This window comes from Apis mellifera, linkage group LG2, assembly GCF_003254395.2.
Source record: "Apis mellifera strain DH4 linkage group LG2, Amel_HAv3.1, whole genome shotgun sequence".
In the NCBI taxonomy this organism is placed as follows: Eukaryota; Metazoa; Arthropoda; class Insecta; order Hymenoptera; family Apidae; genus Apis; species Apis mellifera.
The window spans coordinates 14,048,780-14,063,891 of NC_037639.1; the positions used below are offsets into that span (position 1 = coordinate 14,048,780).

Sequence of the window (15,112 nt, forward strand, 5' to 3'; positions counted from 1 at the left end):
ACGAGGTCAATTTCTAAGATTCGAAATAATTGGACAAACTCGTGTAAAAGATATCGGTTATTGCACGAGGCAGTGGTAATAATTTGCGTGGTAAACGGCGATGAAATAAAACGGCGGAATTTTATAAATTTCAAGCAAGTTTCTAGTTGAACAAACAATCGGGCAATAACTTGGAACGGATAGTTTTGCGGTTGTAGGATCGAGACGGGACGCGGATCGATCTTTTCCACGAGATCGTAATAAGATTTTCACCGCGATACCGAGATTTATAAACGTGAAGAGAAGAGGGGAAAAAAAAGATGGCGGGAGATTATCGAGATAAATCCGATCTATTATACCTATTAGGATTATCGAGTAATTGCTGGAAACTTTCTTTCTGCAACTGTCTGATTAAGTGCGAACTGTTGTTGGTATTCATGGGCCGCGATGAACCTGGAGCACGTCTGACCGCGCACGGGAGGAATCTACTGAGAGAATCTTTCCAACGCCTCTCGATCGAACCTTGTTCTTCCTACTCCTTCATTCGTGCCACGCTTTGCAAAAGCGCGATTAAAGGGAGATTAAATTATTCGTGGACAAAAATCGGGACGTTGTATGGTATCTTGTATCTTGTAAAATGTAAAAAAAAAATTTCAACACAGGTTGTCGTATATAATAAGATGCAGAAAGCGAAAGAAAACTAGTATTTTTTTCTTTTTAATCAATCAACAAGAGAGAGAGAGAGAGAACGAAAACGATTCGTTTTGAACGGCGCGAAATATCCGATATTTACATTGGAGATAACGACACGTGCCGAGTTTTTTCGCAATGACACAATTCGCGTAAATATTCATCGGTCCTGGAACATCGAGGATAGATTCTCATCTCTGACGAAAAAAATTTCGAAAAATATAATCGTATCGACGGCAATTGAGTACGTGGACTTGATGATTATTCATCGAATTCATTCGCGCGGACGAAAGAAAAGAGAGGAAAGACACGAGACGGATGAACACTTCCGACTCGTGGATGTTCACGGTCGTGCGGAGGATCTTGCACCGATCCTCGGCCAGCGTCTGGGGACGACCCCTTCTTAAGGATCGCGGCGCGTAAAGAAAGAGAAACGGAGAGGTCGGAGAGCGAAGTGTAGCGTGGTGGTAGCGCCAGTCCCCTCCTTCTAATAAAAGCCGCTCACTAAGCTCCGTTACACAGACAGTCACAGAAAAGTCGAGGAGAGCAGGAGCCGCGGAGAGCTCCTTTTCCATTTTCCTTTACGAAGTTTCAAAAGTTGTATCGTGTCGTTTGCGAATCGGTGGTGTGGTGAGTTTTTTCCATTCGAAACGTGACAGATTCGTCGATGATGTCGTGAACTCTTTTTTTTTCTCTCTCTTTTCTCTCCTCCTTTTTTCTTCCCTCTCTCTCTCTCTCTGTCTTCATTTCGATGTTCACTCGCGCGAAATATCGCCCCACGTGACGACCTGACGTGTTCCTCAACGAGAAAATTATCGAGCAGTTTGGAGTTTCAACGGTTTGAAGATTAAAAAAAGAAAAGAAAAAGAAAAAGAAAAGAAAAATCGGATTCGAATTGAAATATCTTCGTCGATGAAAAAATTAATCGAAGCAATTCCAAGTCGAAACGCTCGATAATTTCTCAGGTGCAGGAAAAAGAAAACATTTTGCCGGAGTGAAAATATTGAAGTGAAGTGATAGCAACAATATGCATATGCATAGAGACAGAGAGAGAGAGGGAGAGAGAGAGAGATAATCGAAACTCGACTTTCCAGATTGAGGAAAATATTTCCATTGAACCGTGACAATCTCGCGAAACGCACGTGTCTCTGCCTCTCCGCGTTCTGCCTCGTCATCCCAGCTTTCCTGCTTATTTATTATTCGTACATTTCGTTCGAATAGAAGTAATCGATCGACAAAAGTTTCGTCGACCAAATTAATTAACGAAATTCGCCAATTTCGTCCGACCTCGAGTGAGCATCGAGTTACACCATCGAGTGCGACACGGCATGAATCTATATTATCTCGATGTGTGGCCACCATTGTATTCCGCCTCGTAGTTCGCCGTTGCAATTATAAATTGAATCGAGCGACACTTGCATTATAATTTTCGATTTATTGCGCAACCAGTCGATAGAGAAATTATTACGGGTGTAATAACGATAAGTAAATAATAAAGAAAAAGATATTTCCTGTAAAAATAAATTATCGTTCGTCCCTTCTTAAACGATCGTCAAAGTTGAGGGAAAAAGAGAACAGAGACGCGTGGGTTGGATCATTTCCTCGATCGATCTCGAATTCGTGACGAGACTCGGATCGCATCTTTCGACGAGAATCTGAGATCGCCAGCGGCGTTCCACGACTTTCATTCGGTCGAAAGTGATAGTTTCGAGGCTGGATACGAGAAAGGAGAGCTATCGCTCCCTCCTCCACGATATAGATATACTCCTTCACCTTCTCGTCATATTTCTTCGCGATCCTTTCGCAAGCGTTTCCGCATTTTCGATCCATGATTATTTACAACCCGTTCGAATCAATTTGAAGAGGGTATAGCGTTCTTTCTAAACTAAACTTCGTTTCTTTTCGCAGATTCACGCAAAAGAACGAAACGAAAAAAAGAAGAAGAAGAAGAAGAGGAGGAGGAAGAAGAGGAAGAAAAATAGAGAGCAACGAAGATGAAGATCATCGTAATTTTGGCAACAGCCATGTGCATGGGTTCGGTCATCGCGTATCCACATTCCGAGGATCAGCAGATTAAATCCGAGGTAAGTCGGCCGGTGTGACCAACACCTGTCCATCTTGGAAACTTTGGAATTTGTACGTCTCCCCGCCGTGGGCGATGTATAATCTTGACATTGCGATCCCCGCATAGCTGAATATTCTTCACAATGTTGCAATCTCTTGAACTTGGCGGCATCGATCGATAATAATTCCGTCGATAAAAAAAAAAGAAAAAAAATTCCACTCCACTCCGATGTGTTCGATTCGATCCTCCTCCCGTTTCGAGAAAAGAATTCCTCTTCGTCTCGGAGCGGAATTCAACCAACCTCTCCACGCCGAAAGGTGACGTAAATCGTGATCGACAAAAACAATCGTTACGACTTCGGCTTTCTCTGTGTCACTGGGCCAATTCTCCCCATTTGCTTATTATTTATCCCTTCGTTTATTTACATCAAATATTCGATACAAAATATTTACATTCGATACACGCGAAGAATATTTTCTCAAGGAGAAGAAAATGTTTTTCGAAAAACAAGTGGAAAGAAACGTGTTTTCTCGCGAAAAATCTGCGAGACGATGGGGCATTTCTCGATCTTCTCGAAAATCCTGGATTTCCGGGCGTTCGTAAGATCGTCGATTCTTGGAAGGATCGATGTTTCACTTTCGATGGAGCCTCTTTCACTCGGATCGTAGCGGAGTGCTACGACCTCGATCCGGCGCTTCTAAGATCCTCGATCCTCTCATCGGCGCATCCACGTCACGTGTAATCCCCGTACGTACACACGCACACACCCACACGATATGTTTGATTTTCATTTACAAGATCGCCGACGACGATGACTCGTTCGCGCCGGCGATGGAAGTTTTATCGCCACTGGGTTTGAACGACCTTCGGATGGAGCATCGTAAGATGCATGTGCAAACGTTTTAATTAATCTGATCGTGACATTGTCCAGAGAACTAATATTGACAAAACAGGGAATTTCCTTCGTTTATCGTCGCTTAAACAACAGCGATGCTAATCGTTTTTTTTTCTCTCTCTCTCTCAAGCGAGCGGGAAAATAACGCGAAAATAATTTTTAACTTTTCGATGGATTCTTGGAAGGATCGTTTTATTTTATTTTTTTTCAAATATGCCGTGTATATGTATATACATATACGTCATACACGCGAAAGCGATTTCGCGATTCTCGCATGGAACGATTCTTCTTTTTTTTTTTTACTTTTTTTAAATGGGAAAGGTTAGGCAAACGCTAGTGGGAGGAACCGAAGCCATTCGGTTCTAGGAACGGCGAAGCGTAGAACGACGAAAAGTCGGAGCTCTCCTCTTCTTCGAGCCGCTCGACACTTTCACTGGCCGCGAACACTTACAGGGTTACACCGGACACTTTCTTCGCTCGATCGATGCCCAATGGAAAGCGCGTGCGTATGTGCACGCGCTCACGTGCACGCGCGTGTTCCTGCCTCCTCCGTCTCCTCCAGTGGTTCCCAAACTTCCATTTCTATCAATATCTTCCATCCCATCCGCGGAATCAAATTCGTTCGAATGTATAATATAAAATATGTAAAAAAGGGAGAATCGTAAATGGAGTCGCGTTTTCGAAGATCTAGCGGCGAATTTCGGAGATTTCGATGCCGGCGCGGACGCGATCCTATCGCGTCGTGCAACTCCAACTCTGTTTCGTTTCTTCTGGAGACCTCGTTGTTTCCAACTCGAGAAGGAAAAAAGAAAAAGAAATAAAAAATAGGTTCAAGATGATTTACCTTGCGAGAGGAGATTACGACGAGCGTAAAAAACTAGTTGCGAATGTAGATAACAGCCGGGGACAAATATCGTAACAGCTCGGACGTGAGCGTTGTATATAGGGGAAAGTGAACCACGGTAACCAGGTTGAGCAACTTTTGAGTACGATGACCGTCCTAGTGGCGGAATAGCTTAATTAATTTGACGAATAATAAATTTGCGCATGGATTTTATTGCAAAACGCATCGGCAAGTTCACTCCGTGAGACGCATAGACGAGAAAGAATAAACGGAATGAACGCAGCGTGACGCGAATTCTTATAATATAATGATAAATAATAAACGGTATAAGAGATCCGACGCCTGATTTGAGAGAGTTGTAACGACCGTTTTGGTCGAGCATTGAGGATCCTTTCCCTCCTATATATAAAATTATATACATGAAAGTGTACGAGAAGAGAAAAGAATTACCACGCGACCATTTCCTATAATATAACTCGAATTCATACAGCGCGTAATCGTAAACAAACGTAACACGTAACCACGATGCAACGTATAATCGCTTATATTATACATTAATTGGAAAAATTGTAAGAGATATGGAAGCAGATGTGTAATAATCTGCTCGTTAAACGGTTTTCGCAATTTTCGTTTCACTCGCAAGTTTCCATCCAATTTTCTACTAACTTCGCTCCGCAAAAAGCGGAGCGGCACGCGTTTGATTTCGCGCGATTTTCGATGACGAAAATTGGCGTGCAAGAAGAACTAGGAAACTGCAGAAACTAAGTTTATGCGTCTCTCCATGCGTCATTGCGCAATCCCCCAGCCTTTGCGTTGTCCCAACCTGTCTCTTCCACCTGTCTTTTTTCCCAACGATACTCCACCACTTTTCTCGCGGATGGAAGAGAGCGAAGAGATCGATCGGCCGAAATACGACCGTTGTACGAATAATTGCGCGAGAACGGTTTGCAGCAAAGAAGGGAAAAAACACTTTTTTCAGGCACTCAATCGATTGATGCTGATCGAAGCCGACAACAAGGACGCCCTAAGGAGCAAACGGACGATCGGTATCCTGCGTGAAGTGTTCCCCGAAATTTCTCAGGTGAGCCGCTGCCGAAAAACGCGAAAAAAGAAAAGAAATCCTGCAGACGGCCAGGACACGTTATCGATGATGAGGCAAAATTCACTTCCCACCCTCCCCGCCCCTCCTTCGTCTCCGTCCCCCGCCGTTCTACCTCGCCCCCCCGCCCCAGGTAGACGAGGGCCGCCGTTTATTTTCCGATCGACGATTGTATATTATCACGCTTGCGACGTCGATTGTCGTTCGAGAGGCGTCGATCGAGAGGCAGGAGACAAAGCGGACCTTGAACGCACGGTTCGCCGCTTTCCCGCATTAAAACGGGCGAATTGAGAGATTATATCGCCGGACGAAAACGTTTCATTAGTCAACTCCTCGTGTCGGTTTAAAGCCGAGGAGAAATTGTTCGCGAGTGAATCGGCATTCCTCCCAAGAAAGTTAGTCGCAGCACGTTTGATTCACGATTCACGATGAGAGTTTCCTCGTTTCCCGTGCGTCTCCTCGTTTTCTGCCGATTGCGCAACCAACGCGTTCATTTATTTATTTATTAATCAATTAACCCTCCCCTCCCCCTCCCCGTCCGCGAATTAAGATTAAGATCGATCGCTTGGGAAAAGTTTTTCTCCGATAACCGATAACGAGCCGCGTATTTCCCAATTTCCATCCGGACAAAAAAAAGAACGGAGGAGAAATTACGATTCTCGCCTGAAATCTCTCATAGTCGATTTTCGAAAAAGAAAAAAAGAGACAACGTTGCCTTCGACGCGTCGCATCATCCATCCTGTCATCGATCATCGAACGAAAATCTTGGAAAACGATCTTTAACGGACGACGTAACTCGACGACGATTAACGATCAAAAAAAAAAAAAAAAAGAAAAAAAAGAAAAATCGATAACGAAATGAGAAACGAAACGACGAGTTGTTATATAAAGGAGAGGAAGGGCCGACGAGACGGGCCACGAGCTAAGAGGTATTGTTTTCTAGATGATCGAACAAAAGGTGAACTCGATTGTCGCGGAATTCATCCGAATATTCGGGCCGACCCTTCTCCAAAGCGCTCTCGGGAATAGACCGAAGACAGGAGGGGGCTCGCCGAGCCAGAGTTTGACGGCGAGCTCGACGGAATCGCCGTTCAAAGACGACGAGAATAACTTCGTTTCGACCAGCAATGACGGCTCGAAAGTGTCGATATCGTTGCCGACGTTTCCGCCTGACGAGGACGAAGGGGCGGCGAGCGGCACCACGAGCGAATCAACCACGATCAATAGAGGCCAGGATGCGGCCAACACGGTCGTGTGATCAACTTGCGGCGGACAGATCGGTAACGCAATTCGAGGTCAATGAAACCTGGCAGAGCGAAGAATAAGAATATCCCGGCAAGGACGATCACCGCGCAATCAGGACTGCTGCGGGCAAAATCTGTCTTATTATCTCGTTCAACCACCACAACCACCACCACTATCACTATCACCACGTTTGCTCCGCTATGTTTGCTCTAACCGTGTGCGTTTCTCTCTGTGTGCGTTTCACGTTTGTGAATATCATTAGTATATACCGTTTTCTATTATACCTAGCTTCGCCATCTCTATGTGTTTAGCACGATATCTCAAAAAACGTCACCAGTTTGTCATCATATTCTCTTCCTCGCTCTCGATTTTTTTTGTCTTTCTCTCTTCCTCTCTCTCTCTCTCCCCCTCTTTTTCTCGTGCGCTCTCTTCTTCATTCTTCGAAATTAATCAATTCTCTCGCCTCCTTATTATTATTATTATTATTATTTTTTTTTTCTTCTCGATCGATCATCGAAATCGGTTCACTTTTTCCATCGACGCAATGCATACGACTCGTCAATCAAATTCTTCTCGAGACGCACGATCGTTCGCCTTCTTTCGTTGCGTCTCTCCCTCCCTCGCTCTCCCCCTCTCCATCAATCTCTCTTCCAATCTTTCACAGGAATCGAGAAGAGAAGAGAAAGGAGAAGAAAACTTACATAGAATTTGTTTAATTCGTCATTCACGATTCCATATATCAAAGCCATTCTCGTCTCGAGCTGCTCTCTACTAAGCCTCTTCTCTTACGTTCTCCTCTTTTTCTTCTTCTTCTTCTTCTTCTTTTTTCTCTTTCCCTCTCGCCTCTTGCCGAGTACGTAGTGAAAAGCGTGAAAACTTGAAATTAAATGTCGATGCGCGTCCCGATCACGAGACATCGCGAGTACGCGCGTCTCATGCTTCGTCGCCACGAGTAGAAAAAGAGAAAAAAAAAAGAACGCAATATTTTTTTTTTTGCTCGATCGTCATCGAGCCCGATACTCCGAATCGATCCAAACGATGTTCTTCCATGACATCCACGTTGTAAATAACCTGTCGTTCGAACACAGTTATAGCGTGTTTTCGACGAGGGAAGACAGGGTGATTCGATGACGATCATCGTTACTTTCGAGGGATGATCCGCTCACTCTCTCTCTCGAGAGAGAGAAACGAAATCTTTGAAAGCTTCTCCGTTCCTCTGTTTCTTCTGCAGGACGTGAACCCGGAAACGGAGGACAGGGCGAACGAGGTGCAACAGGTGGCCGAGTCGCAGAAGAACGAGGTCAAAGTGCAGTTCGCGGACGAGGAGGGTGGGGCGGACGCGGTCGCGCCTTTGACGCCTCTCGAAGAGGTGGAGAACGAGGACGACGAGAACAGGAACAAAAGGTTCCTTTCCAGTCTCGGCGGGTTGAGCGGTTCCGGATCGAGCGGCTCGGGATCCGGCAACTTCCTCTTCGACATACTCAGGGTAAGTTTGATCGAGTTGGATCATCCTCGCCTGTGTGTGTGTTATCCATTTTTCCTACTTCTTTTTAATCGATGACAGATATAAAACGAATTCAGATTCAGCATGAGTCATTCGACGCTTTGCGACGTGGATGTAGAATGCGATCCATTTTTGCAATTGAATATTGCAAGAAGAAAAAAAGAAAAAATCGGTTTTCTTTCGCTTTTTATATATATATATACAAATGCATACAAGGGAGGGGAAAATGGCGATTGATAAAAATAACCGATATAAAAAAAAAGATTGTACGTTGGAATAAATAATCGATAATGGCGAGATACGAATCGGATAGTTTAATATTCAAGTAAGAGGCGAATAGGGGGACACCGGCAAGGGCGTCTGCTCTATCTAGCGCATACTAGAGGTGAAAGTCTACCGACCGAATTGCCTGCTTGTATCGTGGCTGGTTACTATTCCAAGGTTCCTGACCTAGGCACAACCCGGCCTCGTGGATGAGCGACAAGATCGTGACGTCCTCGATAGATGAAGGGGAAAAAAAAAGAGAGGGGGGAAGTGAAAGAAAAAACGAGAAATCGATGCATCGTCTCAGGATGCGCGCGGTGAGAGAAAAAAATCCGTGACTTTATTTTCTGTGCCGAGTTCGAGAATTCAATTGCGAAATTAATTCGTTGATCGGAATCGCGTAAACGGTTATTAATTTTTTTTATTCTCTCTTTGAATTCCAGTTAAACGAGATTTCTCCCCCCCCCCCCCAATTGATCGGAGGAAAAATCGAGAATTCTCATCTTATCGCGTGTCCCCTAGCCGATTATCATTGTCCACGTAGGAAAACCCACGTCGATCGTGAATAACACGCTCGTAACTAGTCGATAGATCGACCTCCTTTTACGGTGTCGTAAAACGTTGCCGTTCGTTTCCTTAAAATCCTAGCCACGAAAGATTGAAACGTTTCCAACGCAACCTCTGTTCTAGATCCTTCCCCTAGATCTCACCAAAAAAAAAAGAGAAAAAAATATCTAATACCGATCCAAATATATATAAATATAAATACACATTCGATAAAAATAAAAAACAATTGATACAAGAAAGAGAAAACGGTCGGCTGGTCCTAAAGAGGTCGCTAAAGAAACAATTTCAGCCGCTTTACAGGATCCCCGTTGTTTGTCCAACGATCGAGAGTATGATGCGGAAGCGGAAGGGGCAAAAACGCGCGAACGAACGAACGAACGAACGAACGAACGAAAAGAAAAGAAAAGAACGAACTAAACAGGCTGCTCTCCCAAGGAACGGATCAGTAAACGAAAGTGTGTCTGTTCTCTTCCGTTTAGCAAGCGGCCGACGGGGCGGCAAGAGCGGCGGGCACGGTGTACCGCGTGGTGGCAGGTACGCAGAGCCTAGGGCTCGGTTTAAGCGCTTCACGGGACTTGGGCCCGGTTCCCCAAGGTGCCGCCCCTGCTGCCGCTGGTTCCTCGACCACGGCGGGATCCTCGACCAGCGCACCGGCCGCGTCAGGAGCCGGCAACCTACCACCGGTACGCCAATCCTTCCGAGCAGAACCGAACGGACACTGCCGAGACTACTCTCTCTCTCTCTCTCTCTCTCTCTCTTACTCTCTATTTGTCTACTCTCGGCGTCTCTTTCTACTCTACGTGTATATTCTCTCACTCACACTCGCTTGTCCACTCGGTGAAGGGATTTTCTTCTACTTACCAATGTTTTCGAACGGAGGCATGGCTCGGTTGCTTTTAGATTTAACGTCTGTTCGAATTCTCTTCGCTTTCCTTTTCCGATAATCCTCTCGGTTCGGGGATCTTTATCTTTCGGGGAGATATGCATCCGATTTTCTAAGACTACTTTTTCTCGGAAACAAGATTTATATTTTCGAGTATTGTATTATATTATATATATATATATAACGTGGGAGGAAATACTTTGCACGTCTGTAAATAACGAATGTAACCACAATCCTATATCGGCATGCCATGTATTCTTTGCACGTGACTAACGATTACCTGTTGCTCGTTCCACGTCATCTCGTTTACTTTGCTCGCTCTCCGTCTTCCGTTTACCTAACCTCTTGAACGTGTAACTTCTCTCTCTCTCTCTCTCTTTCTCTCCCTACCGGCTTCTCTTCTCCGTCTCTCTGCCACTTATCCCGCTTACCTTGCGATCGTGCATGAATTGTGCGCCACCATTTAATCGATCTTATTAAGTTGTTATATATGAATATAGAAGGAGGCTGGTGCACGGTTCGTCGATTTCTGTAGTAGACTGGATCTTGTTAGATGCGATGCATCATCGTTGTCACTAACCAATCCCTGTGTTTCATCCCTGTTATTCCTGTATTTCGAACGATTGAAAGAACGTTTACAGAGAATTCCAATGAAAATAGATTCAAAAAAAAAGATACCTTCAATCGTTCGAATATATATGTTTTCCCTCTAACACTCTAGCAATCCCCGAATAAGCGACTCCTATCGATCTTTCGTTCCTTTCGCGGCTTTCTCCCTCCCTTCCTTCCTTCCTTCCTTCCCTCCACCCGGCCAACGGTCCCGACGCGACACCGACAAACCACAGCTAAAGACTCAAAGACGTTTCGGCGAAGCAACCATGGACGACTCCCCGCCTCAGGAGTTTCAGGCCAGCCATTCATCGATTCTCTCGTTGTTGTTGTTTTTATTTACTGTTGTTGTTGTTGTTGTTGTTGATCTCGTACTCTCGTACTCTCCATCATTGCACATCACGTTGTACATACGTATGTATTGTACATACATATAAACCTCCGTTAATTAAGGTCGTAAAAGAGCAAAGAGGGAAAAGAGCCTCGGCCAGACGAGTCCGCCCACCGCGAGTTTTCTTCTTCCATTTCCCCGTTGCCGTGAGGATGCGTTTTTCCCCCGACACGAGATTCTCGCACCTCGGCCGAGTCGTCTGGCCGGCTCGCTCGTCTCCACCACACGAGTAATTCTTGGTAGCAAATTGATGACGCACGGTGCGTGACGCGCGACTTTCCTCGATCGATCCAAGTCACCGCTTGAGTTAAGGGTAAGTAAATAATTTCGATCGGGCGTGCGTCACGCTGTCTGTAAATTATCACCGTAATCTTTATTGTCTCTCTCTCTCTATCTCTATCTATCTATCTATCTATCTCTTTCTGGGCCCTGGGTGAAACCATCCTCTATTGTACATTATATTGTATTCGGTGCACGTGTAGGCTGTCCATACGATCTCGAAATTACAACGGAATCGAAGACGAAAACATCATGTTTCAACTACGAGCGTATGGGCATCCTATCGATAAAGAAGTCGGAAAATGCCACGAATAAATAACGTCACGAAGCAACGAAGAAGGAGCGCACGCAAGGATCAGTAGCAGTAAAAAAAATGGATAACGTAACGAGCAAGTAGGAAGGTCAGAGATTGATGATTATTACGAGCACCGTAGTGTCGAATAGCGCTGAGAAACTGGAGACATGCTGGAGCCGTTGTTGTTGCTGCCACTACACGCCAATTTCCAATTTTTTTTTTCTCTCTCTTCTTTCTTCAACTCGATTCACGCGATCTCGTCTGTCATTCCTCTCTCTTTCTCTTTCTTTCTCTCTCACTCTCCGCGAGAACGATCTCGCTCATTTAGAATTGGTTCGATTAAATTGGGTGGCTCGGCTATTTGCAGGTGGTAGCCGGAAGCGGAAGTCGCCTGGATTCTTCGTCGGGTGGCGAGGGAGGGGAACCCGATGGGATTCACGAGGCGGTCCCGGGGCCGGTCACCAGGCTCTTCGTCATCGCCAACAGAGGAATTGCCAATCTTATACAGGATCTCATTCTCGTGAGTAATCTTCCTCTTATGATTTATTATATATGATATAATTGATCGAATAAGGACGATCTTTTTTTCCACGTGAAATGTTGATTTAATCGATGAAGCGTTAATGAAGATAAATGATAGGATAATTCGAATGAGAGATTCTTATTATCGCGATAATTAATAATTTGGATTTAAATCTGTCTTTTTCTTCTCTCTCTCTGAATATTGATTTAATAAATCAGTTATCGTTGAAGCTGATCGGATAATAAAGATAAATGATGGAGATTTCTTTTTGTTGCTATATATATCTATTCATGGGAAGAATGAGTGATAACTCGACGATTAGATATCGCGGCGAAATCGATTATGCTCAACGAAGCGCGAGGAGGGAAATTTTTTTGCGCGAAAAAGAGTCGATTGTAGATCGGCGAAACGGATATGCACGATTTTCCGTAAGATTTTTTTTGGCCGGTGACGATGCTCGTTCAGATTCGCTTCTTGAATTCTATTTTTAAAAAGAAAGAAATCTGTTTTTAACTCTTTTCTTTTTTTTTCTTTTTCTTAGTCCGCTTTTACGTAATCGATTTTTTCGAAAGTGAAACCGCGTTGATATTAAAAAAAGAATTATTTTTTTTTTCCTTTCGTTTACATAAACAGGACGTTCGCAATTTTCTATGAATAAATGAACGTAGAAATAGAGACGAGCGATTAGAATCATCATTCCAAATGTAATGATGCACGTAAGAAGATTGACGCATCCTGATTTTTTAGATACCGTAATAATATAAATATCGTAATGATGATCGAAAGAAAAAAAAAGAAAATTAATCAATTCCATCTCGATGATTCGCAACGATAGTTTGATATGAAATTGATATCCTCGCCTGTTTGTAATCTCAATAATTAATAATCGTAAATCGAAAGAATCGTCGAATTTTCCCGGATATTTTAAATTTCGCGTGGACCAAATTTTTCGCGTGGAAAAAGAGCCGAAAGTCGCGCAAAAAAAGCGTGGCGTGTTGTCGTTCTAGATACAAAACCGGCCGATTACGTAAGGAACCCCAGTCAGAATCGATGGAAAGCAAAAATGTAAGCGACTTTCTCTATGGAACAGCTCGTCCATTTGCCGGCCTAACTTATGCAAGCTGCCATAGCACGCTGACACGCGATACGACCAGACACGATCGCTTCCTGCCATCCTCGATCTTTAACGAATGATTCGACCTCGAAACAATTGCCTCGTTATATATACATAGCTTTCGATCCCATCGAAACTTTTCGAAACTATTTCTAATTCCTGCATGGGCTAACGTATATCTATCGATCGATAGAATTTCGAAACACAGAGGCAACACCGTTTGGGAAAATTTTCAAACTCATGAATTATACAACAATCGTTCGTCTTGCTCCAGATATCATAACGCGTTGACATGCCACGTACGTGTATATATATTTATATATATATATATATAAATAGACCGATCAAACGTTCCGCTCGCGAATCACGTTTCACTCTCGAGCGCTGAACGAACGTGAATTCTGAACGAAAGCGAAACCGATCGACTAGAGAAGCAACGAACGGCAACTATTCGATACAGGCCATTGATCGCGATCTCGTCTAATTCTCTTGGAGAATTGCAGCGGAGAATCGATTCATTCATATGTATTAGGTCCAATTAATCGATCGGTCGTGTTACTCTCATTGAGAATAAGGAGAAACTCGGTGCGTCATATTCTTTTTTCCACGAGTTGTTTCGTTTGGAATCCGAGCTGGGGAAGAAAGTGGAAGCCGAAAAACGAGCGTGCTATCCGGTTACGATGTTATTCCGCGTTTTATTGTTTTTCTCCTACTCGCAATTAACTCGCTCTCCACGTCTCTTTTATTTCATTCAGGCTCGCGAGAAAACCAGAGAAAGCAACGCAGTATGGAGAGAGAGAGAGAGAGATGAATTTATCACGATGGAGCTCGTACGTTAAGTTGTTAAAGTTAATCGCGCTTGTTATACGGCATCTTCGTCGAATGCGCTCGCCGGCGAGAAACATTCGTTCGAAAGCGTTCACGCTTCGCGCAACGCGTGGAATCTGTCTGCTTTCCGTAAAACTTCGAGCAGCCAACTCTTGGCGCGAGTTGGGATCCCAATGATCGAGCCGGCCCTAAACCGATAATCGATAATCTGTTTCTTGCCACGGTGAAACCGTCTAATAAAAAGTGTCGAAAGCGTCTCCTCGAAAGCGTTGCGAACGTTCCTGTCCTTGGGCCAAGCGCGGAAATCGATCTCTCTGACAGGGGAATAATTCATAGAAACATGGAACCAAATCGATCGATTGATATTCCTCGAGGAATCATTTCGATCATTCGAAGAGGAGATTTTAAAGATTTTTAAGAAACGAAAAGAGAGAGATCCATTTCCCCGTCCAAGTTTCAAATCTTCGAAATTCGTTCGAAGAGAGATACGATACGATAATACAAAATTGTGTTTGTTTTCAGCGCCTGGCGGCGACGAGCGAACGCATCGTCAACTTCAAGGCGAGACTGATCACTTCCATCATTTAGGGGATAAACGCGCGATAGGATATCAAAGCGTAAGGGAAGAAAAAAAAAAAAAAAACTGCCCGACGATGAATCGAAGAATCGCTTTCGGGAACCACCGTTCCCGGGCCGTGATTGTCGAGTAAGGAGCACGGGTACGACGTTGGCAACGTGAACAACCGCGTTGCCCCCTTGTCCCCGAGATCCAAACCCGCCTCGTCGATGCTGCTATCGGATTCTCTTTGTCCCGTTAAAATAATTTAACCTCGCGTCCTCCACTTCACGTCCACGCGGCGGCCATCCATATCTTTTGTTCTTCGACCCCCGTGCTTCGTTTCCTACTTCTCGTCCTCTCCAATATTTCTGTCTCTCTTTCTCTCTCTCTCTTTTTTGATACTTTCTTCTTTTTTTTTTTGTTTTATGCGTAGTTACATAGACCTTTCTTACTTAGTTTGTGGTTACTTACGTAGCGGT

The 15,112-nt window shown here is 44.2% G+C and overlaps 1 non-coding gene across 1 annotated transcript; it reads left to right on the forward strand.

Annotated features, from left to right (window-relative positions):
• Window positions 1-14,779: 14,779 nt before the first annotated feature.
• On the forward strand, window positions 14,780-14,850 carry Mir6060 (microRNA 6060). Its single transcript, NR_127335.1, has one exon. It is a non-coding gene; the product is annotated as a microRNA 6060 (primary transcript).
• Window positions 14,851-15,112: the final 262 nt, after the last annotated feature.